Below are 13,438 nucleotides of genomic sequence, written 5' to 3'. Positions count from 1 at the left end.
TTGACAGCTAGCTTTGCACAGCAGCAGACTGCGTGTTCTTCCTTGTAAAGCATTGATAATAGAGCTGATCTGCTGGGCTGGCAGCTCCCCAACCCTAAAATAAAATGGAGAAACCTCAGAAACCATTTTGGTCAGTCAAAGATAAATAGTTAAGTTGCTCCACGACTCATGCAAGGGGATCCTTTGTGGTTTTACTTCAAGCTAGTGCTCTGCTTCTTTGACGTTGCATATATTTCTGTGAGGTATATTTAATGGTAAAGTATTACAAATCTTACTTGGACTCCCAAAGGGGACATAGTAGGATCCAAGTAGGATATAAGGTGTATTGGTATCTACAAATGTCAACAACACATTTAAGTTACAAATATTCTCTTCTATCGGAATTTGGTATAGTCAGGACTAAGCAGCCATTTGATGCTGCACTTTAATTTTTTGGCTTTCCAGGGTCTATGGCAGGGATAAAATTCAGCAGGTTCTGACAGGTTCTGGAGAACTGGTAGCAGAAGTTTTGAGTAGTTCAGAGAACTGGCAAATACCACCTCTGACTGGCCCCAGGAGTGGAGTGAGAATGAGGATTTTGCAGTATCCTTCCCCTGCCACGCCCACCAAGCCACGCCCACAGAACCGGTAGTAAAAAAATATTGAATTTCACCACTGTTCTATGGAACCATAATTTCATTGGAACAGGCAAGGTCATATATTTGTGAGAGGAGAGGAGGGGAAGGGAGGGTGTTTGCTAAAGGGATTAAAAAGACAAAATGGATCTTGGAACTTTGGAAAATCATGTTGCTATTTAACTCTATCAAGATGAGAAAACCGGCCCAATTTCTAGTATGCCCCTTAAAGTTAACCACCACCCATTCAAACAAATAACGACAAATAACAACCTTGTTGCCTGGGGAGGAGCACTTTGGAAACTGTAAAAAAGCTTAGTGTAATGTAAGAAACTTATTGAACCTCAATAAAGGTTCAATCTGATTTTGTTCTTAGGCATGAAGTGAAGTCAACTTTTGAATGGCAAGCTAGGACTGTATGATACTCCAGAAAGTAGTCGGAGCAGTATAAAGGGACCAAGAAAAAAAACCTCAGATAAATTTCAATATATTTATTAATTTATTGGATATATTAGCATCTTGCGTATTTCATAATTTTTCCTTTTGTTGCAAAAGTCTCTGCAAATTACATTTAAGATTTTGGCAGCCTTGTATGGTTGTGAAATTCAGATAATAGATTTGGTCGTAAAGAGAGATAAATAAAAGGTGTGAATAAGCAGCTATGGATACTGTATGCACAGTCAAATAATATGGACGGACAATGTTCTGCTATGCCTGTCTGGTTATGCATAAGAAAGGGTTGATTGACTCCAATATCAAAACAGTAGTTGATTAAATCTATTGTCTTTGAGATAAGTAAAATTCAAGTGAAGGAATGATTAAAAAAAAACTTTTGTGCTAATGCCAAGGAGGATCAACATAAGAGAGCAAACAAGGTGTCTATTTCTTATTAAGAAAATAAAAAGTCAGCTGTTTTAAGAGCTTGTTATGAATTGCTTTTTCTATAAATCCACTCTTGCGTGTTACCCAAACACCTTTAGTAAGACTGTAATTATCTACAGTTGCCTTGGCTTCCAAATGTAATAAAACTCATCTTTATGCCTAGCCAAAAATACAGGATATTAATTTTAAGAAACCTGATCTAAAGCTAAGTGGTTGATAAGAATTCTAGCTAGGATCAGGGTTAGAAAAAGACTCCAAGATGTAACCAAGAAGTGAGGAAAACAAAAAGCAATGCTTATTGTCCAGACATACTTAAAACCTTTCAGGGGTACTTGCTACCCAGACTGATATTTATATTTGTAAGTTTGCCTTTTCCTAGCTGAAATAGTTACTCTGTTGAGTTTTAATCTGGGTGCCTGATTTACAATGTGACTTGCAAAATGAAGGAATAACAACTAAAAAAATAAGATAGGCATCAGGTAAGCATAGTGACTTCTAGTTTTTGAAGCAGAATGAGAATTAGAAATAAAATCAGCAGTATGCCACCAAGTATATTATTTAACCTATTGACAATTATTTAAAGAAAAGCATCTGAGAGTCCCGAATGGGCATGTGGAAGATCGGGAAAATGGAAATATTCAGAATTCTCCAATTCCTCCTGTATTTTCCATTTTTCAATGTGTCTTGTAGCTTCTAAATCCTGTGAGCTTCTTTTCTAAGGGAGCTTCGTATAGCAGATCCTTATTCTTGTACAAATCTGTTAGGCTTCAAAGGGTGTAATACTGGAAGGAATTTGAATAAAAAAATTGGATTTTTTTTTTGAAATGATACTTGAAGCTTGAAGTTCTGTACTTCAGTCCAAGAAAGGTCAAACAAGCAGGATTGTAAAATCATAGAATGTAACCTCCTCCTGCAGAACCCCCTGTTCACTGCAGAATTCCATCATTACAATATTCCTGCCAGATGGCCATCGTTTCTTTGTTTAGAAAAGGAAAAATGAGATTCCATGACCCTCCCATAGTTGTCTGACTATACTTTCTATTTGGAAAAAAAAATTCCTGATGTTCAAACAAAATCTCGTTTTGTGAATTATGCACATTGTTTCTAGTCCCATCTTCTCTAATAACTCAAAACAATTCTATCCAACATGGCTGCCTTTCAGATGCTTGTAGACTGCTGTCATACTTCCCTTTTCTTCAGATTAAAATATGCAGAGCCTTCAACCATTCCTTATTTTTTTTCTTTCTACACCCATTATCTTCCTGGTTGATATCATTTGACATGTTCCTTTTTCTCAATAGCCTTCTTAAAATGTTGGACCCAGAACTGGATGCAATATTGAATGTGGCCTGTCTAGTAAGTGTGGTCAATCCACCCCAGAATAGACAGCAACTGAAAATTCTCTTCATCTAGGAGAGAAAGGGAAGTGTCTATATGAAACTTGGGTGCCAAGAGGAGCACATCATGAGATTCAAGAGAACAAAGGGGGAAACAGAGAAAAATGTTTTAAGAAGGCGGGAGTAATGGACATGAAGTGCAGAATTTATGTTGATTTGAAAATTGGCGATATAATCTACTCTAAAAGTTGTATTCCATTTGCAGAGTAAGATATAACAATAAGCACCTAGAAGAATGTTTAGAACATTTTATGCTGTGGAAGAACTTTTATAGAGGCTTTTACAGTAAGACTCATCTGCTCAGCATTTTTCATAGCTTACTCTTTTATTACGCATTATTTATTTTTCCTTGAAACTTCTTGGTAACTTTGTAGGTCAAGGTCTTTGTTGTTCAAAACTGGGTTCTTTCCAAAATGCATTGAAATCTTAATCACCAAAGAGAAAAATCCTTTTGTAATTTTTTTTTTAAAAAATTGAACTTTAGTTGGAAGTTTAAAATAGTTTGGGTGCCTTCTCTATCCTATCTTTATTTTTCACTTTATGGAACTTTGAGTAGGAGTGCTTTCTGAATAAATCACCACTCATAATTTCCCTTCCATCATTATGGCTTTCAGATGTGCTTGATTTCACCTTCCAGAATTTTCATTTGGGTTGGGTTTCCTGCCTAAGTAGGGGGTTGAACTAGATTCCAAGATCCTTCCACCTCTGTTATTCAGTTCTGATCAACAATTTGACTAGGGGTGTCTGAGTGAGTCCAGAAAACCTACCTACATTATGTAGGGTTTGCTGTGACATCACAAACCTGATTCTGCTGTTATAGTTACCAAATAGCATTGGAACACTGCATAAATATTGTAGAAGTGACTTCCAAGTCTGAGTTTAGTTGGAAGATACAGGAATAATGTTATTCTTGCTGTTTTTACAGAGGTCTAAAGTAAGGGGGCATTTTTGGTTTTAAAGTACTAGAGAAGATAACACTGATCAAGTGAAACGGGCTGAGTCACATGTAAGCTATTATAATATACTTTGCAGAACTGAAAGATCTAAGTTCTCCATGCTGTAGTGATGCAGAAAATGACAGGCTTTAGATTTCTCAGGATACAGGAAAAGTTTATTTGGCAGCCAGGTTCAAAAAGCTAGCCCATGGCTAGCATTGCAAATTATGAACAACCTTCATTATCGAAGCACGCGTTCTTATACATTCTTAAAAGCGTTGCAACAAGGAAATACTTAACTCATTTCTTATTGGTTATTTTGGGGAAAAAGCCTTATAAGTAGATGAGGGTCTTACTTCTCTTTTTGTTATAGGTATGGACTACGTGTCATTAATGAACTTTATCTGAACCTTATGGTTTGGACTTTTGACATAGGGACGTTGGCTAGAACATCTTGTGGTTAGAGGCTGATGACATTTCCTTTAAGCAAGCTTCTAACTGTCCCTTTTATGCCACGTCTTCATTCTTATATTTTTAATCCATATTTTATTCTACTTTATTAGTAATTGTTACCTAGTGTTGTTTGTAACTGCAATGTTTGCTAGACTTAGGCCCAAAGAAATTCTCAATAACTGTTTATAAAGTTCCTACATATTGTGATTATTGAACTGGGATTAACCTTTGATCTTTCTGTTGTTATCTCATTTTATTGGAGATATTTCACAGCAAGTCTGCAGAGGAAGTAAAACAGAGTGAAATTGGGAATTGAGCTTACTCTGTGCATATAAAAGTGAGGAAGAGAGAAAAACTTTCTTTTTCCTACAATTTATACTATGTAACAAATCATGTGTATGTTATAAATGTTCTTACAAACATTAAACTATATGTGGTGTAACACCCAGTCATCAGAATCCACATTTCATTTCTTTTCTGAACGATTTCACTGCTTGTTTACAGTATTTTTATTCATTATTTGCAGAAGACTGCATATCCTTGTGTTTTAGCTTGTATTCGGGTCTTTTCCCATGTAAGATTGAGATTGTCTTGGCAACGTTTCGGCAAGGTCTCACTCGCCATCTTCAGGGTGGGTTTGGGCTCAAGAAGATGGCGAGTGAGACCTCACCGAAACGTTGCCAAGACAATCTCAATTTTACATGGGAAAAGACCTGAATACAACAAGACCAGCATATCTACACCCGTGAAAATCTACGAATATATCTATATCTATATCTATATCTATATCTATATCTATATCTATATCTATATCTATATATATATATATCTATATATATATATATATATATATGCATATGCATATGCATATGCATACATACATATACACACATACACACACACATACATATACATATATATATATATATGTTATATTTGTGCTGATAAATAAATAAAGGGAGACTAGTATAGATCTATTTCAAGCTATTTAGCTCTCATCAGCTAGCCATACCCTTACTGGGAATCGAGCCTGTGCTGTATTGCCTCTTAGGCAGATGTGTTAACCACTGAGCTACAGAGCTCGACTCCTTATCAGCCAAGCCAGGGTGAAAGGTATATATTTAAAGTCACAACCCCTGGTATGCCCAAATATGGGAGGAAGATCACTACTTCCATTCTCTGTCCTTCGGCTCGTCACAAGAGACCATCCAGACAGAAACCCAATATTTTTTACTGTTGCCTTTTTGTTACATTTATTATATTTCGAACCTGGGCTGTATTACATATTAGGCAGCTATAATTAGCCACTAGGCCACAGGTTCTCCTCCTTACACATAAACATACATACATACACATACATACACACACACACACACACACACACACACACACACGCACAGAATAATATATTGATACTTAATATGTTCAGAATAATTACAAAATCTATAATTATCATTGAATATCTGGTAATCTAACTTTTTAAAGAGTTGCATCAAATTTCACAGTTGCTGGAGGAACAGCTATTTGATGTGCATGCATTGTGTGAGGGAATACTGCAAGTATATACATCTTTAAATATAATAACTTAATCACATTTATTTATTTATATCCCACCTATATTATTTTTATAAATAACTTAAAGAACACATCCAACACACACTCCTTCTCCTCCTATTTTCCCCACAACAACCATCCTGTGAGTTGAGTTGGAGCCTCCCCAGCCTATGGGCCGCAGTACATTACTGGGCTGTGGCCTATTCATAACCAGGTTCTGTGAGTGGTGGGCTAGCGCACATACGCATGCATGCAGGTTCATTTGCGTGGGTGATGGGCACCAACACACCACCCCACTTGTGCAAGAGGTGTGTGTGTGTGCACCTGCTGCTCACACAAGCAAAACTGCATGTATGCGCACATGCACACCTACCCCTCACACAAAATTATCCCTTCTTCTCCCCCTCCCCCTCCCCCCCGCACCAGGCCACCAATCTGGAAAGAATGGGGAACACTGATTCAGGTCATTGATTTTTTGATGACCTGGATCCCAATTTTTTTTAAAAATATTGGAAAGTCTTTCTTTGGAAAAAGGTACTTGAAACATTGGTACAACCATGACTTGGATGATTGAAAATCTCATAGACATTGTTAGGCAAGGTGGGTATTTGAGTTGTGCTAAATTTTATGAGGTTTTTTTTAACCATGATTGTTCAGCAAATCATTGCAGTTACCTGAGTCATGCAATCCTTCAGTGAACCTGGCTTCCTCTGTTGACTTTGCTTGTTGGAAGGTTTCAAATGTTGACTTTGCTTGTTGGAAAGTTTCAAATGTAGATGAACCTGGACTACTGCAACGACTGTAAATACATGTTGGTTGCCAAAAGCCCTATCACGGGGGTACTGCGATGGTCATAATGAAGGACTGATTATAAGTAACTCTTTTCAGTCCTGTTGTAATATCAAACAGCCACTAAATAAATAGTGGTAAGTTGAGGGCTACCTGTATTTTCATTGTTTGTAGGTGGGATCAGAATGAACATTGATTGTCTAGAGGACAGTTCCAAACAGTAGAAATTTAGAGATTTATTTGTTTGTCTTCCTATCTGCAGTTGAGCTTAGACTTGAATGATTAATTATCATGCTCTTCTACTGGTATGTAAGACAGGATGTAATAAGAATCTGCCCTAGGTCTAATTCTTATGGTTAACTGTATGGATTTTTCCAAGAAAAAAAGGACCTATAATGACTGTTTTGCGCAAACTGCTCTTTCTAAGAATTAATCCTACAATTATGCACTTCAGTAGTTAGTCAGCAGCATTGTCTGGATGTGTACTGTTAAATGACATCACTAAATAGCTATTGCAAAGTTTTTTATATGTGTTACTCAGGGTGATTTAAGAGTTCTTTAATTGTACAGTCGATGCAAAATGTAAGTCCTGAGAGCAGGGTGATTTAATGTGACTGAAATTTAAGCTTGATCACTGGAAGGGAGTTCCATGGAAAAGTATTGAACCCATTCAGATTTTCCTGAGTGTTCGCATATCTTTGATACTGAGTGTTATCAAAGCTTCCTGAGGGTTCTATTGATACGTAAAGGGAGCTTGAGGAAAGAAACCGCACTAATGTTTAGGGCTTGTTTCTTTTATTTCATAAAGAGAGTCTTCCAAGATGTGATATAATAATGCAAAAAAAAAAATTAGTATCTCTCTGTTGTGCCATGTTTAGTCATAATAAATGTCATCACTTAATACGAAGAAATTGAAGTCAAAACATAAGCCTAATCATAAAACTGAAGCTCTAGGAAAGCTATAAATAGGTAATCCCATGACAAAAGAAAGAATAATAAATGTAATACATAAACCTGATTCTCTGCCAACCAATGAAAATCAGAATACACAAATGCATGCATCCATCTATTTCTGTTCATGTTAATTCATTTTATTTCACTGATTTCTAAATAGTTGGATTCAGAAGCAGCTGCTGGAGGCTCCGCCCACCCACCCTGATGTAATCCACAACCTTCTGCGCATGTGCAGAAGGTGGTGCGTGTGAGCAAAGCGAGCATGTGCGCGAGCGTGCTCACATTTGAAAACTGGTAGCAAAGGTAAGTGAATCCCACCACTGGTTGGATTCATTTACTTTTCAAAAAGCTTGAAAAAGCAACGGAAGATAGCCTTTCCTCTCAAATATGTCATTTTTAAATGGAAAAACTCTGTGAAATATGTGATTCTGCTTCTTTTGTTTGCCAAGCAAAACCAATTACCACTCAGGAAACTTGTTAAAAACCTTTAAAAAGATTTTGAAGAAGAAAATTTTGTGGTTTGCATGTAACAATAAGAAATACTGATAGTCCTTGATGTACGACAACAATGGAACCTGGAAGTTAAGTTGAAAGTCATCGTCATCATAAGTAGAGGCACACATGGCTATACTCGATTTCAGGATCATTTTAAATATCAGCCGCAAAGTAAATCACTGTGGTCATTAAGTGAATCATGTGGTTGTGAAACAAACCACATGGTCTTTAAGGAAGTCCAGCATACCCAATGGCTGTTCTTTTCTATTTTCTGGTAGAAAACATAAATATTGCAAGTCACAGTCATGTAACTGTTGAATACTGCAACTGGTTGTAAACAAGCAAGTTGCCAAGTGCCCAAATGTGATTCACGTGATCATGGGGTGGGGCTGGAGTCAAGGATGGGATGTAAGTAGCTGGTGAGCTTCAAATCAACTGAGCTGTCATTTAGACTTGATTTGGGAAAAGTGAGTTTGTTTAAACAAAATGTGAAAGATTTGGGGTAAGGTGAATAATAATTATCTTGGGAGTGGAGTCAGTTGAGCATTTGGCTGATTGTTTTTGTTCATAATCTGCAATCATGGCAATGATTTTCTGGATTGTTCCCCAGAAGCACGATGTACCATTTGGCTTACCAGTTGCATGGAAAATGGCAATGTCAGCGTGTGATTATGTCAAAGACTGCAGAAACATTTACAGTATAGCCTGCTTTTATGCAGTGAACACCCCGTGAGACTAAAAGTTGAAAAGCACATTTTATATACAGTACATACACATTGTTTGTAGATATACTGAAAATGTATACTAGATACCTAGTAAGCTGGTGAATATGGTTGGAAATATATTTAGGCTGAAGCAGATTTAGTGATATTTGAAGCAACAACAGCTGTTGAAACACTGCTTAAATTATATCATTTTACTATGATCATCTTGCATTTATACATAACTCTCCTGAATTTTCAAACTTTGTACATATCTCTATAAACTACATACAATATAGAATTTTAATTGTTTTTCTATAGACTATTTCATTTTTTGCCCTATTTTTCCAAGTATGCAGCCATTGCATTGAGACTATGCATAGCATAATTGAGGTACCATTCATGGCAGACATGCAATTTGTATTGGAGATCAAGTTTTATTTCAGAGTGTAACACTATAAACCAGTCACTTAATGAGGGATATATTACTTTCCAAGTCCATGAATCTTTCCCTACTTTGTTTTTGCAATATTGCAAGGAAATTTGATAAAGAAAGGAGGACAAATAACAACTCTTATCTGAAGTATAAACAGTATGTTATCAGCATTAGAATAAACAAAAGAGAGTTTGTTATAAATCTTACCTTATCTTTTTTGTTGTTTTATTTTTGTGGGCAAGAGACAGTAATGTATAAAACTTATCCTATTGTTATATATTTTGTCTTCCCAAAAGTGGCATATTTTTCTTTAAACTTGTGTTGCTTACATTCAATACATTGCTTTACATGATAGGCACTAACGCATATTGTACTTTCGTGTAATAGGCTTATTCTGCAGTAAATCATCTTGGGTTAATTTTCTTGGAAATTGTTGTCTAGTACTAGCAATTTTATTTTGAACTGGTGAAAAACATTTGTCAAAGTTCTTCACTAAAAGCATCTGTAAACATAGTTGTGACTTAAGAGAACAGAATCTGGAATAAGCAGCTGACAAAATGCTTAGGCTTTTGGGCATTCTCTACCAATTATTTAAAAGTGGCTTCAATTTCAAGTAGTTTCCAAATGTTGCACAAGTTTTATTAATCTCAGTGGGAGGCTATGTGGCCATATCTTGCAACATTTAGTTGAGGATTCTGAAATGTCACGATTTTTTTTTTTAAATTATAATGGAAACAGAATTTACTGTAAGTTGCAGTGGATGTACTAATCCTGCTAATACTTGGTTTCCCATTAATTTTTAATTGCTTGCAATTTACCTAGAGTAGAATGTATAGTTTACAGACAGTGTGAAGGATGACAATTTGTAAGGCTCTATATTGGTATTCTTGTTTACTTAAATATATTTATAATTGCTGTGGATTAAAGAGTATCAAGTTTTAAAATGACAGCAAATTATACAGACTTAGCAGATTTAAGAGTTTAAGAACTGAGTCACTGGATGATAATATACCAGGTATAATTAACACAAATAAATGTGAAGAGCTGGGCATTGGAACGTTTTCTTCTAATTTTGCATAGAAGCTGAGGATTGGTGATCAACCAAGAAAACATTTATTTTCTTAGTTTATGGGGCCAAGATATAAAACTTCATTACAGATCCAAGGTATGGGGAACGATAAATTCCACGAGACTGAAAAATAAAATGGCCATTATTAAAGTTTGCTAAAGCTTCCCTATTGCAGTTGTTTGGACTTCAACTCCCAGAATTCCTACGCCAGTATGCCCATGGATCTTAAAGCTGCCAAGTCTGAGAAACACTGAGCTGCAACATTAATATTGTGACAGAGGTTTTAATATTTTTGTTCCTCTTTCACGTGTTGTTTGTATTTTCCTTTTGCTGCTACCATCCTTTTTCTGCAGAGAGATGGATGGGGCATTTGAATTGTATTGAATCAATCTTCTGGAATATAGCAAACACACCATGAGCTATCTTTATTTACCATGGACTATCTGTTTTATTATTCCTCTGTTATATTACAGTGTAATATATGCTAGTTCACTTATTTTTTGTTCACATGCTTCATAATAAAATCTCTTTCAACCCAAATTCAAGTATCACCAACCAATAAATTAATGCTAAGCCTCTGTGTGGAGTAGAAAAGCAGCATATAGAAAAGCTTAACTGAATAAATATGTGTAGTGGTTTATAAAAAGGTAAAACATCTTCAGCCATGCTGTCCTTTCCCTTCCCTTACTCTGTTCAAAAATCACAGCTTCCTGTTAACTCCTACTAATGGAAGTTAAAATATTCCAGTGAACTGATTGATAAGACATTCAGTGCAGCCTTGAAAAGCAGGTGCTTACACAGGCTGTAATTATCATAAAAAAGTTCACTGCCCTAACCAAACGCCTTCCTTGAAAGTTTTAAAAAGGTTTCAGTCACATTCATGGGGAAGGCTGGCCATGCATCCATGATCAGAAACAGCATAGCTTTGAATATTGAATATGATGAGAGAGTGATAATTGTATTTGGGAGGAAACAACACTGTCTTCCTTACTCTTTAATTTAGAAATTATAGATAGTACAAGGACTACAAGGAGTCTCTGTTTGAGGGGTTTGGATGTGGAAAATATCCCCTCTTTGCCATAGTCAAAAGCAGAACCGATCTCAAAACGGTATTCTATCTTGTGAGTGTTTGCCAGGATGTATTCAATGGATGGCTCACATCTGGTGGACTAGTCTTTGCCTAAGAAAACTGCTATTAGCCCATAGAGTTTCTGTTGGGATTCCCAGAAAGTTATCAGAATAACTTTCAGACAGGTTGACTTGCCACTTGCAATTCTTTTAATTACTAATGATAGGAACTGGTATGATATTTCCTCCACCCCTATTTTCTGCAAACTTTTTCTCCTAGTGCTCTGGACTTTAGTTTTAAAATTGTTATAGTTAGAAATTGTAGTTTAAACCTTTAGGAGAAGCTCTCAATGAATACATATTGCTCAATGATCTGCATTAAGAAATGTCAAATATGTATATTGCAAGAAATGAAATCATCATGATCTGAGTCCTCTGCATTTTCATCATCAGGAAATGTTTTTTTCCTTTATATGTACTCTTGTAATATTTAGCCTCAAGAAACTGATATTTAAAAAACATTGTTCAGAGCCCCCAAAAGCATTAATTTGCTATTTTAAAAGGAGAGAAGAAGTACACAACACAGAATAAAAATGAAGCTGCACATTTATAGCTAAAGGCTTATAATTTTTATTTTATTTTTTGCTGTATGCTGTATTTATTTTTTTGCTGTATCTAAACAATTCCGTTTAGAATTGTGGCGTTTGGAATTTCAGTAAGCAAATGACCTGGTCAGCAGCTGGTTTGTAGCTTTTAAACAATTGATGCTTGTCCAGTTTAGTCTGTCCCCTCTCCCCCCTCTCAATCAACCCAGTAGTCTCTAATATCTAGTCACGGTATTGAAATTAAGCATGAACATTCACTGGTACTGTTTCTGATTATCACACTTTGTGGAGTGAGAAAGCCTGACACTTGTATCCTGCATGGAACTCTCCAAGATAAATTTGCTTGGCATCTCTTGGAATTAGAATGTATCTGATCTTGGTCTGAATAGTGAAAACATCTGCTTCATTGCCATGTATTTTGAGAGCCAGGAAAGTATAGAGTAGTTTGGCTATGGGGTCCCACATCAAACTGTAGATCGGGGTCCCCAAACTTGGCAACTTTAAGACTTGTGGACTTCAACTCCCAGAATTCTGGGAATTGAAGTCCACAGTCTTAAAGTTGCAAAGTTTGAAGATCTCTGCTGTAGATCATATTGTGTAAACTGAGGGCATATACCGGTCCGTATACCGGTCTTGTATCTGATTTTTTAAAATATATAAATGATGCTGTGCTTCAATGGTTAGATAGACATTGGCATTTGAACATAGATCTTTTTAGCATTTATATTTTGTTGTGTTTTACTAATCTAGGTGAAATGTTAATACAGATTGCTAGTCCATGTATGATATGCCATGTACTAAATAAATGACAGCTACTTCAACATTTTTAACTCACCAGATAGCCATAGTCCCAAAGGTGCTTTTTCAGGAGGCAACTAGACTTCCTTGTTTTTTTCTTTTGAAGACGTTGCGCTTCTCATCCAAGAAGCTTCTTCAGTTCTGACAGGATGGTGGGGAATGGAAAGATTTATATCCCTTGCAGAATTCCTTCTATTCCCACACTGTCCTGTCAGAGATGAAAAAGCTTCTTCTATTTGTTCAGCATTTGGTAAAATTTAGTCACAGGAGAAGAACAAGATGTCATTAGATCTACAAAGTATCAAGATGATAGGAATTCAATAGAGGTCCAATGGATTTTATATTAACTGCTGTTGCATCTATGTCTGCTTGTCACTTGCAGGTGGTTCTTTCCATACTATATATGCTTTGGAAACTAATCTGTAGTTCCCATAGTTTGGGAACAGAGTAGGGAAGAATAACCTGATAGCAAAATGATGCAGAAAATAGAAAGAAAGGAGGAAGGAAGTAAATAAAAATAAAAAGGAAAGTGGCATCTAGGTAAGCAATACAAAAAAGAGCATTACTGGATTACTATTCAAAACTTACCTTGAATCAAGATGGTTCGTTTCTATCTCCTCATGAATTCCGAGATAAAGACAGAATGCTCTGTTATATTTCTAGGAAAGTTATTTGTGTGTTTCAAATT

General features: G+C 36.0%; 1 protein-coding gene across 1 annotated transcript in view; it reads left to right on the top strand.

Moving 5' to 3' along the window:
• Positions 1 to 13,438, top strand: part of ZHX3 (zinc fingers and homeoboxes 3) — a 44,321-nt gene that overhangs the window by 11,088 nt on the left and 19,795 nt on the right.

The sequence above is a fragment of the Thamnophis elegans genome, chromosome 5 (genome assembly GCF_009769535.1).
Source record: "Thamnophis elegans isolate rThaEle1 chromosome 5, rThaEle1.pri, whole genome shotgun sequence".
Taxonomy (NCBI): Eukaryota; Metazoa; Chordata; class Lepidosauria; order Squamata; family Colubridae; genus Thamnophis; species Thamnophis elegans.
The sequence above is the reverse complement of the archived record's forward strand: the minus strand, read 5'-3'. Positions and strand labels throughout refer to the sequence as shown.